This window comes from Macaca mulatta, chromosome 9 (assembly GCF_049350105.2).
Source record: "Macaca mulatta isolate MMU2019108-1 chromosome 9, T2T-MMU8v2.0, whole genome shotgun sequence".
NCBI lineage: Eukaryota > Metazoa > Chordata > Mammalia > Primates > Cercopithecidae > Macaca > Macaca mulatta.
The window spans coordinates 131,087,634-131,103,018 of NC_133414.1; the positions used below are offsets into that span (position 1 = coordinate 131,087,634).

Genomic DNA, 15,385 nt, shown 5'->3' on the forward strand with positions numbered 1-15,385 from the left:
ACAGAACCAAAGTGTTAATGGTTTGACAAGACTACATCTATGTTATAGGCTGAAAGATCATGTTTTCCCTTAGAACTGAAAGAAATGGGCAACCCACTACTCACTAGGTTCATATAAACAGACAAGTTGTAGATCAGAAGTTTGACTTGAATTAGCCCAGTAGTCAAAGTCAAAGAGTCTTGAGGAAGGAGTCTCAATATCACATCATAACTAGAGCATGTGAAATGGATTGGATTTAATGCAGCCATGTTTGGATAATACAGCCTACCCTGCCCCTTGAGAAAGAACTCAGCTACATTCCAATATACCTTTCCCAACATGACCTGCAGCCATTGGCCAGGTTACTGTGCATTGGACAAGAGGAAATAACTAGACTTTTTAGAAATTATCGAACACTGGCTCTGAACCGACATCAACCATTCCCAGACTTGAGCTAGTCCACGGGCCCAAAGCCTCTATAAATAATGCAATGTAACAAACTACATCAGAATTTAGTGGCTTAAAACACCACCATTTTTTCTGCTTATAAATCCGCATTTGGGGCAGGGCTTCATGGGAACAAGTCATCTCTGTGCTACTTGGCCTCAGCTGGAACAACTCAGGCTGGGGGCTGGAATCCTCTGAAGGCTTATCCAGATGTCTGGGGTTTGAAGCTTAAAGGACTGAAAGAGCTGGGGACTAGAACAGCTGGGACCCTTCTACCACCTCTCTCTGTGTTTATGTGGCCCTCACTTGTGGTCTGTCCAGGATGGCAGCGTCAGCATAGCCAGACTTCTTATATGTTGGCTCAGGATTCCAAGGCACAATGGTGAAGGGAGAGAGGGAGAGGGAGAGGGAGAGGGAGAAGGAGAGGGAGAGGGAGAGGGAGGGAGAGGGAGGGGGGGAGGGAGAGAGAGAGAGAGAGAGAGAGGGAGAGAGAGAGAGAGAGAGAGAGAGAGAGAGAGAGAGAGAGAGAGAGAGAACAGATGAAAACTAAATCTAAATCACCTTTTAGTGCCTAGTTTCAAATTCCAAGCAGCATCACTTCTTCTAAGTTCTGTTTTTTAGAAGTGACAGCTCATATTTCAATAAAGAGATGTAGACCCCACATCTCAATGGAGGAGTCTCAACATCACACACAACTAGAGCATGTGAGATGGGCTACATTTAATGCAGCCATGTTTGGATAATACTATCTACCCTGTCCCCTTGAGAAAGAGCTCAGCTACATTCCAATACAGCCTTCCCAGCGAGACCTGCAACCATCGGCCAGGTTACTATGCACTGGAGAAGAGGAAATAACTAGACTTTTGAGGGATTACTAAACACTGGCTCTGAACCAACACCAAGCAAAGTGGCCATGGCATCATGGATAGAGGCTCTACATGGGCTCATGTAGAACATGTTCTTCCACTCCTTAAGGCCACCTGGCTACAGATATGTCACCCTTCCCCAGGGGAACCAGCTTGCCAACAGGTGTCAATGCTATGGCTTGGGGCTTTCTCATTGATCCAGTGGCAAGTTGATGACATTGTATCATTTCAATCATGGGAGGGGCAAAACTTTTCTAATTGGAATAGAATCTTTAGATATGGATTTGCTTTCCCTACTGGCCACACTTCTGCTAAAAACCAGCATATGTCGGCTTACTGAACACCTAATTCACAATCATGGTATTTACTTGGAGGCCAATGTAAGGAAGAGAGGATGATTTCCACAAATCCAAATAAAATATAAGCAAATTGTAGCATTAACATTTTACCTTCATCAATTTCATATTTATTAAGGTACTTTTCTGGCAATTTGAGACCAGCAGATGTAATGTTTCAGGGAAGAATTATTTTTTTTAATCCCACCCTACTGTGATCAAATTTATCATGAAAGATTAGCTAGAGGAAAAAAGCAAACACTTTCTAATTTATTATAGAAACATTTCTTCGACTGTCCGCCAAGCTTTCTACAAGTTGCAGACCTCGAAATATATTGATCATTTGATTCCATTTTCTTTAAAAAACCCATCATGGCCGGGCATGGCGGCTCACACCTGTAATCCCAGCACTTTGGGAGGCCAAGGCGGGTGGATCACAAGGTCAGGAGTTCAAGACCAGCCTGGCCAATATGGTGAAACCCCATCTCTACTAAAAATACAAATATTAGTTGGGCATGGTGGTGAGCACATGTAATCCCAACTACTTGGGAGGCTGAGGCAGGAAAATCGCTTGAATCCAGGAGGCAGAGGTTGCAGTGAGCCGAGATTACACCACTGCACTCCAGCCTGGCGACAGAGTGAGACTCGTCTAAAAAAAAAAACAAAAAAAAATCATAACTTTTATCTGGCAGCTACACTGAAAACAGTGCCTATGTCCCAGGATTGCATCACACTAAATAGATCTGAACTTTTCCTCGGGAGCTGAAGTTGTGCGTGGTCAAGATTCCTTTCCAAACAAACCTGTCCATGACACTGCCCCATTTCCACCAGCGGACCTGCTTCAGACCTCCTGGCCAGCTCCTGGCTGCCCTCCAGGAGGCCAAGACATGCCCTGAATGCCAACAGGTGTCAATGCTATGGCTTGGGGCTTTCTCATTCACCCAGAATCAGCTTTGTCTGTGCTCTAAGCCGTGGCAGGTCAGAAGCCAATCTCCAAGGCACTGCTCAAGGCCAGCCTCATTCCTAAAGTAGGAATGCCGGCCAGTAGTACTAGATCTCTGTGTGTGTGTGTGTGTGTGTGTGTGTGTGTGTGTGTGTGTGTGTGTGTGTGTGTGTGTGTGTGTGTGTGTGTGTGTGTGTGTGTGTGTGTGTGTGTGTGTGTGTGTGTGTGTGTGTGTGTGTGTGTTTGGTTTGGGGGGGGTAGCGTTGTTTGTTTGTTTTTGAGACAGAGTCTCGCTCTGTCGCTCAGGCTGGAGTGCAGTGGTGCAATCTCCACCTCCTGGATTCAAGCAATTCTCCTGCCTCAGCCTCACAAGTAGCTGGGATTACAGGGGTGCACCTCAATGCCCAGCTTTTTTCTGTATTTTTATTTTTATTTTTTTTATTTTTATTTTATTTTTTTTTTTTTTTTTTGAGACGGAGTCTCGCTCTGCCGCCCAGGCTGGAGTGCAGTGACTGGATCTCAGCTCACTGCAAGCTCTGCCTCCCGGGTTCACGCCATTCTCCTGCCTCAGCCTCCCGAGTAGCTGGGACTACAGGCACCCGCCACCTCGCCCGGCTAGTTTTTCGTATTTTTCAGTAGAGACGGGGTTTCACCGTGTTAGCCAGGATGGTCTCGATCTCCTGACCTCGTGATCCGCCCGTCTTGGCCTCCCAAAGTGCTGGGATTACAGGCTTGAGCCACCGCGCCCGGCCTTTTTCTGTATTTTTAGTAGAGATATGCTTTCACCATGTTGGCCAGGCTGGTCTCCTGACCTCAGGTGATCCGCCTGCCTTGGCCTCCCAAAGGACTGGGATTACAGGTGTGAGCCACCACACCCAGCCTGTTTTGTTTTGTTTTGTTTTTAAAAAAAGCCTCCTTGCAGGTAAGTTAAGACCCAGCCTGTCCTTGAGCAGAAGTGTCAGCAGCTGCAGAAAGGGTCTCAAGGTGGCTATATCCACACACATCTCCTCTGGTTCACTCAGTCACCCTTCACTAACTACCACCTATGGCGTCAGAGCTGTGGGCTCGAAGAGGGGCAGGCAGTCCTGCTGAGGAAGGCAGCAGCAAGGAGCAACAGTGTCACACAGAAGTAGATGCATGAGTTACTAACTCGAGCAGAAGAGGACTGTGGGGAGTCACGGAGGTTCTCCCACTCAAGTCTCCTTCAGACTCAAGGAACAGAATCCCAAATCAAATCAGCTCAAACAGGAGACTTACTGGCTCACCTCATTGGGAAGTCCAGGGTTATCCTGCTTCAGGCCTGGCTGGATCCAGGGGCTGAAGCAATGATGTCATTAGGGCTCTGTACATGGTTTACTTCTGCAGGGAGATGCTCTTCCTGTGGGGGAAAGATGACCACTGCAGTCACAGACTCATCATATCCCATGTTGAGGACAGCAAAATGATCATGTGTCTCTGTCATAACATCATTCCCAGGGAAGGGTCTGACTTGTCACATGCCCATGCCTGAACCAATCTTTGTGACCCCGGAGACAGGATCTTCAAACTGATCAGTCTGTGTCATCTGCTCACCTGTGGTAGGAGCAGAGCTGTGACTAACAACCCTACCAGGAGCCTGGGGCATGAGGGAGGTATTGTGCAGAGAAAGCCAGAGGAGCGCACGAAGGCTGCTTCAATCACTGAAGGCCTGAAATGGCACGTGACCTGGCCTTGATGACTGAATGCAATCTACTAGTGAGGAGGCAGAGCAAACAGGCATGGGGCAGGAGTGATCCCAGAGAATGGCTGGAGAGGGAGAAGCAAGCAGAGCAAGCCACAGAGCCCCACTCCCCCGGGTCTCGTCTGCTCCACCTCTCACCCCTCCTTGGCTGTCTGACACTTGATTCTGGGGGTGGGGCAGGGTGCAGCGATGACAGATGAGGAAGCAGATAGCATACTGACTTCTAGTTAGGCTATTTAAAAATGGAGATTGGCACGACCAAATCCTAGCTGAAAGCACGCTCAGGTGTCCAATGCTACAATCATTAGGAAGACAGAGGCCAAACTGGCAGGTGCAGCTACTGAGACCATTCTGGCAGGAGAGCCCAGTGCCTGAGATGAGCTGGCTGCAGTCTCTAGAGGCAAGGGAGGCAATCATTGTCAGGCTTTCAGGGTGAAGGCAGCAGCAAGGATAAGACAGAGCCCAGGATTTAGAACCCAACATCCTGCTTTCAAATTTTTTGTATTTTAAAAAAATAAAATAAATAAACAGGCCGGCGTGGTGGCTCATGCCTCTAATCCCAGCACTTTGGGAGGTCAAGGCAGGAGGATCACCTGAGGTCAGGAGTTCGAGACCAGCCTGGGCAACATGGTGAAACCCCATGTCTACTAAAAATACAAAAATTAGCTGGGTGTGGTGGCGGGCGCCTGTAATCCTAGCTACTTTGGAGGCTCGGGCAGGAGAATCACTTGAACCTGGGAGGTGGAGCTTGCAGTGAGCTGAGACTGTACTACGGCACTCCAGCCTGGGTGACAGAGTGAGACTGCACCTCAAAAAAAAAAAAAAAAAAGTAAACATATAACTATGCAAAAAAGCTACCCATAATTCTACCACCTGGAGAAGATCACTGTTGGCAATTTCATGTATATCCTTCTACACTTTTACATACGTTTTCTTATGTATCTCCATATTTTTTACACAAAATATATAGAAGCAAAGATACATAACAACTGTTTCATTTAACAAAAACAACAAAAAGTGGAGGTGGGGATCAGACTGTGTCCTGGTGTCAGTGTGGTTCCATGCCACTGTGTGCCCTCTTATTTACGGGTGAGGAATCTGACATCCAGAGGAGAGAAATAACTTGCCATTTCTGTGTAGCAGGTCACCAGTGGATCAGAAACAAGGACCCCGGCTCTCACTCACTCTGGTACTTTCCAGCCACGATGCCGCTGCATGGTGACCTCCCTTTGAAAGTGACACTTTATCAACATGGGGGGCCTGTGGCCTCCAGCTGCAGGCAGCAGCTAGGGGCAGCTGGTGCAACATGCCTTGGACTTCCCCAGCAGATCCCAGGACTCACAGCCCTCAGCCTCAGGGCAGCCTGCAGAGCAGCCACTGTGACTGCCTGGCCAGGACCCTGGACCCCACTTCCCAGGAGCTATCACCTCCCGCCCTCCAGCTAGGTCCAGTCACTACACAGAGAGATAAACCTGGACATTGCCTCTGGCCAAGAGACAAGGTGTGGCTGGTTCAACCACAGGCCATGGGTACATCCGCCTAGGCACGTCCAGGCAGTCAGGATTCATCTTCAGGTCGTCAGGGGACATGGGGCAGGCTTTTCTTGTGGCCAGACAATGAATGCTCTTTGGCTCCAGGAGGGGAGCTGTTCATCACCAAATGTCACAGCAGTGGACACAGGGGCCCTGATGATGAAAGGCATCCTGAAAGGCAAGCCCACCACCCTGAACCTTCCCAGGGAACTGAGGGAAATGGAGAAGTTAAAGGACAGCTGGAGACACCCACCAAGCTGCAGACACACCCACTAGGCTACAGTTTGCGGAAACAAGAGGGGAAAACCTTAGCAGTCAAGACAGCTGATGGGTGAAGGGCACCAGCTTTGGAATCTGCTAGCCTGGGTTCGAATTCCCATCCAGCTCTTGCTGGCTGTGTGACCTTGGCTGTGTTGCATTCCCTCTCTTAGCTTCAGCCTCCACATTTATAAAATGGGATCACTCATGATACCTTCCTCCCTGGGTTATTGGAATTTAAATAAGGAGCCAGGGGAGAGCTCTTAGCACACTTCTAGGGTTTTTTGTTTGCTGTTTTTGAAATAGGGTCTTGCTAGGCCAGGTGTGGTGGCTCACGCCTGTAATCCCAGCACTTTGGGAGGCTGAGGCAGGTGGATCACTTGAGGTCAGGAGTTTGAGACCAGCCTGGCCAACATGGTGAAACCCCGTCTCTATTGAAAATACAAAAATTAGCTGGGTGTGGTGGCGCACATCTGTAATCCCAGCTACTTGGGAGGCTGAGGCAGGAGAATTGCATGAACCCAGGAGGCAGAGGTTGCAGTGAGCCAAGATTGCGCCATTACACTCTAGTCTGGGCGACAGAGCAAGACTCTGCCCCCCACCCCCGCCGCGAACAAAGGAAAAGAAACGGGGTCTTGCTATGTTATGCTGGTCTCCAACTCCTGGGCTCAAGTGATCCTCCCATGTAAGCCTCCCAAGAAGCTGGGACTACAGGCATGCACCACCATGCCTGGCTAACCACTGTTTTTATTATTTACCTGGTGGTGCTGAGAAAGGAGAGATACCACCTAAGTGAATGTAACCGTATGATAGACACTCAAAACACCAAGCAGTGTGCTCAACATTTTCTTTTCTTTTCTTTTCTTTTCTTTTTTGAAACAGAGTCTTACTCTGTCACCCAGGCTGGATTGCAGTGGCACAATCTTGGCTCACTGCAATCTCTACCTCCCAGGCTCAAGCTATTCTCTTGTCTCAGCCTCCCAAGTAGCTGGGACTACAGGCGTATGCCACCATGCCTGGCTAATTTTTGTATTTTTAGTAGAGACAGGGTTTTGCCATGTTGGCCAGGCTGGTCTCAAACTCCCGGCCTCAGGTGATCCGCCCACCTTGGCCTCCCAAAGTGCTGGGATTATAGGCATGAGCCACCACGCCCAGTCAGGTGCGCTAATCATTTTCTAAACTAAATGTATTAGGCATTTCCTGCCTTTTTAAACAAAGTGAATGAAGTTTAACATGTTCCCAATAACTCAGAATTAACATTACCAAATTACTACATTCTGCTATCCCAGTACTATCCATAGAAGTAGCTGAGTTTATGTCTATCACCACCTCTTCTATCACCACCAACTCAATGGCCTGAGCTGACCATGAGTCATCAAAGAAAATGTTACAAATGTAGGCCGGGCGCGGTGGCTCAAGCCTGTAATCCCAGCACTTTGGGAGGCCGAGATGGGCGGATCACAAGGTCAGGAGATCGAGACCATCCTGGCTAACATGGTGAAACCCTGTCTCTACTAAAAATACAAAAAACTAGCCGGGCGAGGTGGCGGGCGCCTGTAGTCCCAGCTACTCGGGAGGCTGAGGCAGGAGAATGGCGTAAACCTGGGAGGCAGAGCTTGCAGTGAGCTGAGATCCGGCCACTGCACTCCAGCCTGGGCGACAGAGCGAGACTCCGTCTCAAAAAAAAAAAAAAAAAAGAAAATGTTACAAATGTATGTAAAGATTTAATGGGTTCCTGGAAAGGAACTGACTCTTCTGTATAGCAAAAATACTCAGTAGAACACGAGAGAGTTACCCAAAGCCTTTTAGTCACTCCCAACTTCTCAGCCTCTTCCTAGATGGCTGGGCTTCTGAGGGTCAGATTCCTAGAAAGGGGACCATTATTCTGTTCATCCAACATGACTTTCAACACGGAGAGTGCTTCAAGATGCTTTGTCTTTTAGATACACACATAATTACTATCACTGAAATATTAGGCTGGTGCACAAGTCATTGCCATTTTTGCCAAGAAAAGTAACGGCAAAAACTGCAATTACTTCTGCGCCAGCCTAATAATTAGCATCTTCCATTAATCTTTTTCTAGAAATTTGAGAGACACTTCAGCTGAGTTGAATTCACGTCTCTGACACTGGGTTTCTCTTTCCAGCCTGTAAAGACCACTTTGAGGATGACGAGACGCACCCTGAGCAGAGCCAGCTAGGCGTGGCCCCTTGAAAACAGCCCTTGTTTCCTGATCACATGATCTCAGCTGCTTCTCCAGTGGCACTCATCGCATTATTCTGCAGTCACTAAGCTTCTCTCACCCAACAGATATTCGCAAAGTCCCACGACGTACCAGGCACCAGGAGGGCACTGAGGGTCCCTCTTTCCGGAAGCCCCACCAGTGAAGGGAACAGACAGTTGGCAGCGGTCTGTCCTGCCTTGTGGCCAGGAGGTAGCAAGTACAAAGTACCTGGGGTCTTGAAGGACAAAGTGACCAGCTCTGCTGCATGGGAAAGGAGGAAGCGTTCCTGAAGAGGGGATATTTGAGCTGAGCCTCGAAGGCCAAAAAGGAGGAAGGGCGCCTATAATCTCAGCTACTCGGGAGGCTGAGGCACGAGAATCGTTTGAACCTGGGAAGCGAGGTTGCAGTGAGCTGAGATTGCACCACTGCACTCCAGCTTGGGCGACAGAGTGAGACTCCGCCTCAAAAAAATAAGTGAAGGGTATTCCTGGCAGAGGAAGTGGCTTGTGCAAAGCACAGAGGTGTGAATGTTTGCAGTTTCTGTGGAACTGAGGCAGGGGCTGAGGCCAGACTGCAAATGTCCATGCATCACCATAGAGACAGTCAGAGCAGAATTGGAAAAGGACCCGAGAATCCCCCTCCAGTCCCTTACCTCTTGGCTGGAGCTCATCCCAGGAGACCTGCAGCCCTGCTTTACAATCCAGGAATTGAAGGTTCCACAAAAGCCTGCGAGACAGGTCCCCCCAAGCCCAGGCACATCTTAAAGAGCTCGTGATTGTCTGCTGGAGACCGCGCCTGCAGATGGCCAACTGGACCACAGAGCGGCAGATCCCCTGGCCTAACAGGCTAAAAATAGTCCCAGTGTAGATTTCCAGACAAGACTGACACACTCAAACCAAAAAGACTCACAGATTTGCACAGTTGATAAAAACTAAAATACCAACAGGCTCCTCCAGCCTGCAAAGCACCTTACTCAACCAGACAGAGATTTAGCAAGAGAGATTCGTTCACTGGGCTCCTGCCAGATCCTAGGAGGAGAGGCCGGGGAGTTTGACATCATCTCTTAAATAAACCATGATTCATCCTCATAGCAGAAAAAAGAATGAGGTGGCAGTAAATATACTGACTTGGAAATATTCTAGGACATAGTAAATGATAAAACCAAACTAACCATACTGCAGAATATAAGGAATCACAGATATACTAAATTAAAAAGTGTGTGTGTGTGTGTGTGTGTGTGTATGCATGCGTGTGTGTTCATGTATAAATGCATGGCAAAGAGCCTGGAATTCCTCACAACCACGCCATGCAGTAGTATTGTTACCCATTTAAGCTTTTGTGAGGTTAAGTAACTTGACCATATGGCATAGTAAATATGGCTATTATAACCAGACCATATGGAACTGGTTTATAATAACAATCGCTGAGATTTATATAGCAATTTTTTTTTTAAGAACTGAAGTATACTCACTAAACTCATTCATTTTACTGTGTGCCTGGCACTACTCTCGCCTCTGGAGATAAAGTGATGAAAAAGTACAAGTGAAGTCTCTGCCTTAGTGACACTAACACTCCAGGGTCACCTCCGGGAGGTAATGACAGAGAGTGGGATTGAAGGAGATAAAGGAAAATATTATCCTTGTCTATAATGTTTGAATTTTTTATAATAGGAATTAATCCACTATTTGAATAACTAAAATTTATTTTTAGTGTTCTCAATGAAAAGGCACCCTTTGCCTTTTGAGGACATTTTTTTTCTTTTCTTTTTTCTTTTTTAGAGACACAAGGTCTCATTATGTTGCTCAGGGTGACCTCAAACTCCAAGGCTTAAGTGATCCTCCTGCCTCAGCCTCCAAGTAGCTAGGACTACAGGCAAGTACCACCATACCAGGCTGCCTTTGATGGTATTCGCTCTTCAAGTCTACCACCCAACTACTAAGAGTTGATTTTCAATAACTTTAATTTTTGGGGTGTTTTCTTTTTCAAAATAGAGTCTCACTCTGTCACCCAGGCTGAAGTGCAGTGGTGTGATCTCAGCTTACTGCAACCTCCACCCACCAGGTTCAAGCAATTCTCCTGCCTCAGCCTCCCGAGTAGATGGGACTACAGGCGTGTGCCACCATGCCTGGCTAATTTTTGTATTTTTAGTAGAGACGGGGTTTCACCACGTTGGCCAGGCTGGTCTTAAACTCCTGACCTCAAGTGATCCACCTGCCTCTGCCTCCCAACGTGCTGGGATTACAGGCATGAGCCACCGTGCCCGGCCATAACTTTAGTTTTAATGACTATAACAGTAATGTGCATTCAGAAAAGTGAAATATAGGTAGACATCATTTAGGGGCACCTTACCACGCACTGTCTCTATGTTAGACCTTTTCCAAATACCATCTTGTCTGATCATCTGTACAACTACACCAGGAGTGGAGAACTATAGCCACTTTGTAGATCCCTTCTTAAACAGGGGTGACTTTGCCTCCAAGGGACATGTGGTAAATCTGAAGATGTGTTTGGTTGCCACATTGTGGGAGACAGGGCAGTTACTACTGGTATCTAATGGAGAAAGGCTGGGGATTCTGCTAAACATCCTACAGGGCACACCCTAGTCCCACAACCAAGAATTATCCAGCCCAAAACGCCAGTGGTGCTGGGGTTGAGAGACCATGTCACAGACGAAGAAACAGGTTCGGGGAAATGACTTCCCCCAGGTCACACAGCTAGTGTGATAAGCAGAATAACGGCCACCTAAACCTGTGAGTACGTTACCTTACATGGTAAAGGGGAATTAAAGCTGGATTAAGGTTGCTAGCCAGCTGATCTTAAAATAGGGAGATGATCCTGGATTATCCAGGAAAGCCCAGTGTAATCACAAGGGTCCTTATAAGCAAGTGAGGAGGCAGGAGGGTCTGTGTTAGAGATGAAGAGTGAAAAAGACCTCAATCAGCCTCCACTGGCTTTGAAGATGGAGTTGGGTTTGAGCCCAAGGCCTAGCTCTTGACCACTATACTAGAAGGGTTGGGGAGGAAGAACAGGGATCTTCTATAACCCCACCGCCCAGGGAGAACCATTGTTAGTATTTTGGAATTAGGCCAGGCACAGTAGCTCAATGTGATCCTCGTGCTTTGGCCTCCCAAAGCCCTTTGGGAGGCCAAAGCAGAAGGATCACTTGAGCCCAGGAGTTTAAGGCTGCAGTGAGCTATGATCACACCACTGTGCTCCAGTCTGGGCAACAAGAGCAAGACCCTGTCTCTAAAATAATAACAATAATGTTTTGGAATTATACCATAGTTACAGATGTATATCACGAGCATTCACCTCTATCATTAAATTTTTTTTTTTTTGAGACGGAGTCTCGCTCTGTCTCCCAGGCTGGAGTGCAGTGGCGCGATCTCGGCTCACTGCAAGCTCCGCCTCCCGGGTTCACGCCATTCTCCTGCCTCAGCCTCCCGAGTAGCTGGGACTACAGGTGCCCACAACCGCACCCGGCTAATTTTTTGTATTTTTAGTAGAGACGGGGTTTCACCGTGGTCTCGATCTCCTGACCTTGTGATCCGCCCGCCTCGGCCTCCCAAAGTGCTGGGATTACAGGCGTGAGCCACCGCGCCCGGCCTGTCATTAAAAATTAATAGAGGCCGAGCACAGTGGCTCATGCCTGTAATCCCAGCACTTTGGGAGGCCAAGGCGGGTGGATCATGAGGTCAGGAGTTCAAGACCAGCCTGGCAAAGATGGTGAAACCCCGTCTCTACTAAAAATACAAAAATTAGCCAAGCGTGGTGGCAGACACCTGTAATCCCAGCTACTCAGGAGGCTGAGCCAAAGAACTGCTTGAACCTGGGAGGCGAAGATTGCAGTGAGCCAACATCATGCCACTGCACTCCAGGCTGGGCAACAGAGTGAGACTCCATCTCAAAAAAAAAAAAAAAATTAATAGAAAGCCTAACTTTCATTAACCATGTGATAGTTTATCGTGTGTTTGTAGCATCATTTAACTTCTTATGTGGGCATGAAGTTGTTTTCAATTCTGTACTGAAACCCCCTGCAATAACTATTTTTACTGGAATTTCTGACTGCATTCTGGGTTATCTCCTTAGAACAGATTCCTAGAAGTCAAATCGTTGATCCAATAGGAAATGAACATTTGAGGTTCTTAATAGATAATGCTAAATAGCTCTCCAAAAACGTAAGTACAGGAAAGTATCCACTTCATCGAATTCTTCAAAATCTGATCGATTTTAAAAAATCATTTGATAGGTAAAAAGAGTATCTTGTTTTAATTTGCCTTTCTTTGGTTGTTACGGTAGTTAACCTTGTTCTTATACGTTTACAAATCATTTTTATCTATGATCATTTGTTCACATTTTTTGCCCACTTTTCTACTTTTGTGTTAATAATTTCCTAATCAGTTTGTGTTTTATGTATATAGCAATATCAACATTGAAGCTAGTAACCCTGTGTTCTTGTATATAAGACAAATATATTTTGGAAAATATTTGCCATGCGTATTTGTTAGGGGAAAATGTTTGCCATAAATAGTTATTGTTGCTTTTTAGCATTTTGTTGTTAATGTTTTATACCTTTTTTTTTAGGTTTTGTTGGGTTTTTTTGTTGGTGGTGGTTTTGGGGTTTTTGTCTTTTGTATTTTTAGTAGACACAGGGTTTTACTATGTTGCCCAGGCTGGTCTCAAACTCACGACTCAAGCAATCCCCTCGCTTCAGCCTCTCAAAGTGCTGGGATTACAGGTGTAAGCCACCATACCCACCCACCTTTTTTCCTTTTTTCATATTGTCAGATCCTGTTCCCTTTGGGATATCAGCCATCATCCAAATGCTTTGAAAGCCCCTCCTAATTCAGAGAGATGAGGTAAACATTTACATGTATTTCCTACTAGGTTGTGTGTATGTGTGGAGTTTAACTTCTTAATTTTGACTTTAATTTATAACTTCATTATGATCATGAGATGCCCATCATGAGGGCAAAGTTCCTGCAACTTTTTAAGGTTGTCAACAGATGAAAAGGTTAAATTACCACCCCAGGAAATATACAAGTTCAGGCAAAAGTGAGCCTAAATGGGACACACAGTAACTCACAAGCATCCATGCTGTGGTCCAGCAAGGCCGTCAGGCATAAAGGGTGAGCAGATCTCGGAAGGACGCCAAACAGCATCTCCTTTCCACAGGCCAAGCCACGTTCAGTGTTTCTGCTTTCACAGTGAGATTCCCCAGTGCTTATCATCAGCACATCCTGAGGGTTTTCCTGGACTCCCTCCTCCCACCACACCATGCTCAGCCTCACAAAGATGCAAGGGTCCTCGCTGGGGGTCCCTGAGCTCCACTTCCCTACTAATCTCCCACCAACACCAAAAGGAAGGATGAAACTCCTCAAACCCATCCTAAGTGGTGACTAGTGTCTGCCTGGATGGAGAAGCCCAGTCATCACCGAGGGTGATGGATTCGAGCCTGGAGCAGCGATTCTCAGTAATTCTCAACTGCAGAGCCCAGTCAGCTCTGAAGTGTCATCAGCAATATCTGTGATAATAATTAAGGGATTTGGCCGGGCATGATGGCTCATGCCTGTAGTCCCAGCACTTTGGGCGGTGGAGGCTGGTGGACTGGTTGAGCCCAGGAGTTTGAGCCCAGCCTGGGCAGTGTGGTAAAACGCCATCTCCACAAAAATACAAAAAAAATTAGCCAGGCGTGGTGGTATGCACCTGTGGTCCCAGCTACTCAGGAGGCTGAGGTGGGAGGACTGTTTATTACTTGCTTATTAATACTGCTCATGGGTTCTATTGAATAGACATACCACAGTGTTTTTATGCATTCTACTGCTGATGAACATTTGAGCTGTTTCCAGTTTGGGGCAATTAGGAATAATGTTACTGTGAACATTTTTAACAACTTTACTGAAGTATAATTTATATGACTATAAAATGTACCCATTATAAATGGACGATATACAGTTGTGGCTGGGCACAGTGGCTCACACCCGTAATACCAGCACTTTGGGAGGCTGAGGCCGGTGGACTGCTTGAGCTCAGAAGTTCAAGACCAGCCTGGACAACGTGGTGAAACCCCATCTCTACAAAAAATACAAAAATTAGTCACGCATGGTAGTGCACCTGTAGTCCCAGCTACTTGGGAGTCTGAGGTGGAAGGATGACTTGAGCCAGGGAGGCAGAGGTTGCAGTGAGCCAAGATCATGCCACTGCACTCTAGCCTGGGTGACAGAGCCAGACCCTGTCTGAAAAAAAACAACAAAAAAAATTATATAGTTGGGTAGCCATTACCACCACCTAGTTACAGAACATTCCATCACCCCCAGAAGTTTCCTCATGCCTATTTGCAGGCAATCCTCCCTATCCACCCATCCATAGCCCAGGCAGCCAACGATACGCTCTCGGTCTCTACAGTGCTGCGTTTTCTACAAGTGTAATCAGATAATATGTAGTATTCTGTGTTTGATTTCTTGCACGGAGCATAATGTTTTTAACCTTCAGTATCTATAGTCTGTTCCTTTTAATTCTGAGTAGTTGATATGGTTTGACTGTGTCCCCACCCAAATCTCAGCTTGTAGTTCCCATAATTCCTAGGTATTGTGAGAGGGACCTGGTGGGAGATAATTGAATCACAGGGGCAGTTTCCCCCATACGGTTCTCGTGGTAGTGAATAAGTCTCACAAGATCTGATGGTTTTGTAAGGGCTTTCCCTTTTTGCTTGGCTCTTATTCTTGCTTTGCCTGCCCAACCATAATAAGACGTGCCTTTCCAGCGGGTGTGGTGGCTCACGCCTGTAATCCCAACACTTTGGGAGGCCGAGGCAGGCAGACCACAAGGTCAGGAGTTGGAGACCAGCCTGTCCAACATCATGAAACCTCATCTCTACAAAAAATACAAAATTTAGCTGGGCGTGATGGCAGGCGCCTGTAATCCCCAGCTACTCAGGAGATTGAGGAAGGAGATTTGCTCTGCCTGGGAGGCAGAGGTTGCAGTGAGCAGAGATCACACCACCGCACTCCAGCCTGGGCGACAGAGCGAGACTTTTATCTTGAAAAAAAAAAAAAAAAAGGCATAGTGGCTCATGCCTGTA

At 46.9% G+C, this 15,385-nt stretch overlaps 1 long non-coding RNA gene across 1 annotated transcript in view; it reads right to left on the minus strand.

The window, feature by feature from the left end:
* The window catches only part of LOC144331356 (uncharacterized), a 30,832-nt gene extending 18,927 nt beyond the window's left edge, over positions 1-11,905 (minus strand). Inside the window, exons 1-2 of the long non-coding RNA XR_013398427.1 lie at positions 8,957-11,905; positions 3,836-3,948 (exon numbers count right to left, since the gene is read on the minus strand). This is a non-coding gene — a long non-coding RNA (uncharacterized LOC144331356). The remainder of the gene's footprint in view (positions 1-3,835; positions 3,949-8,956) is intronic.
* Positions 11,906-15,385: the final 3,480 nt, after the last annotated feature.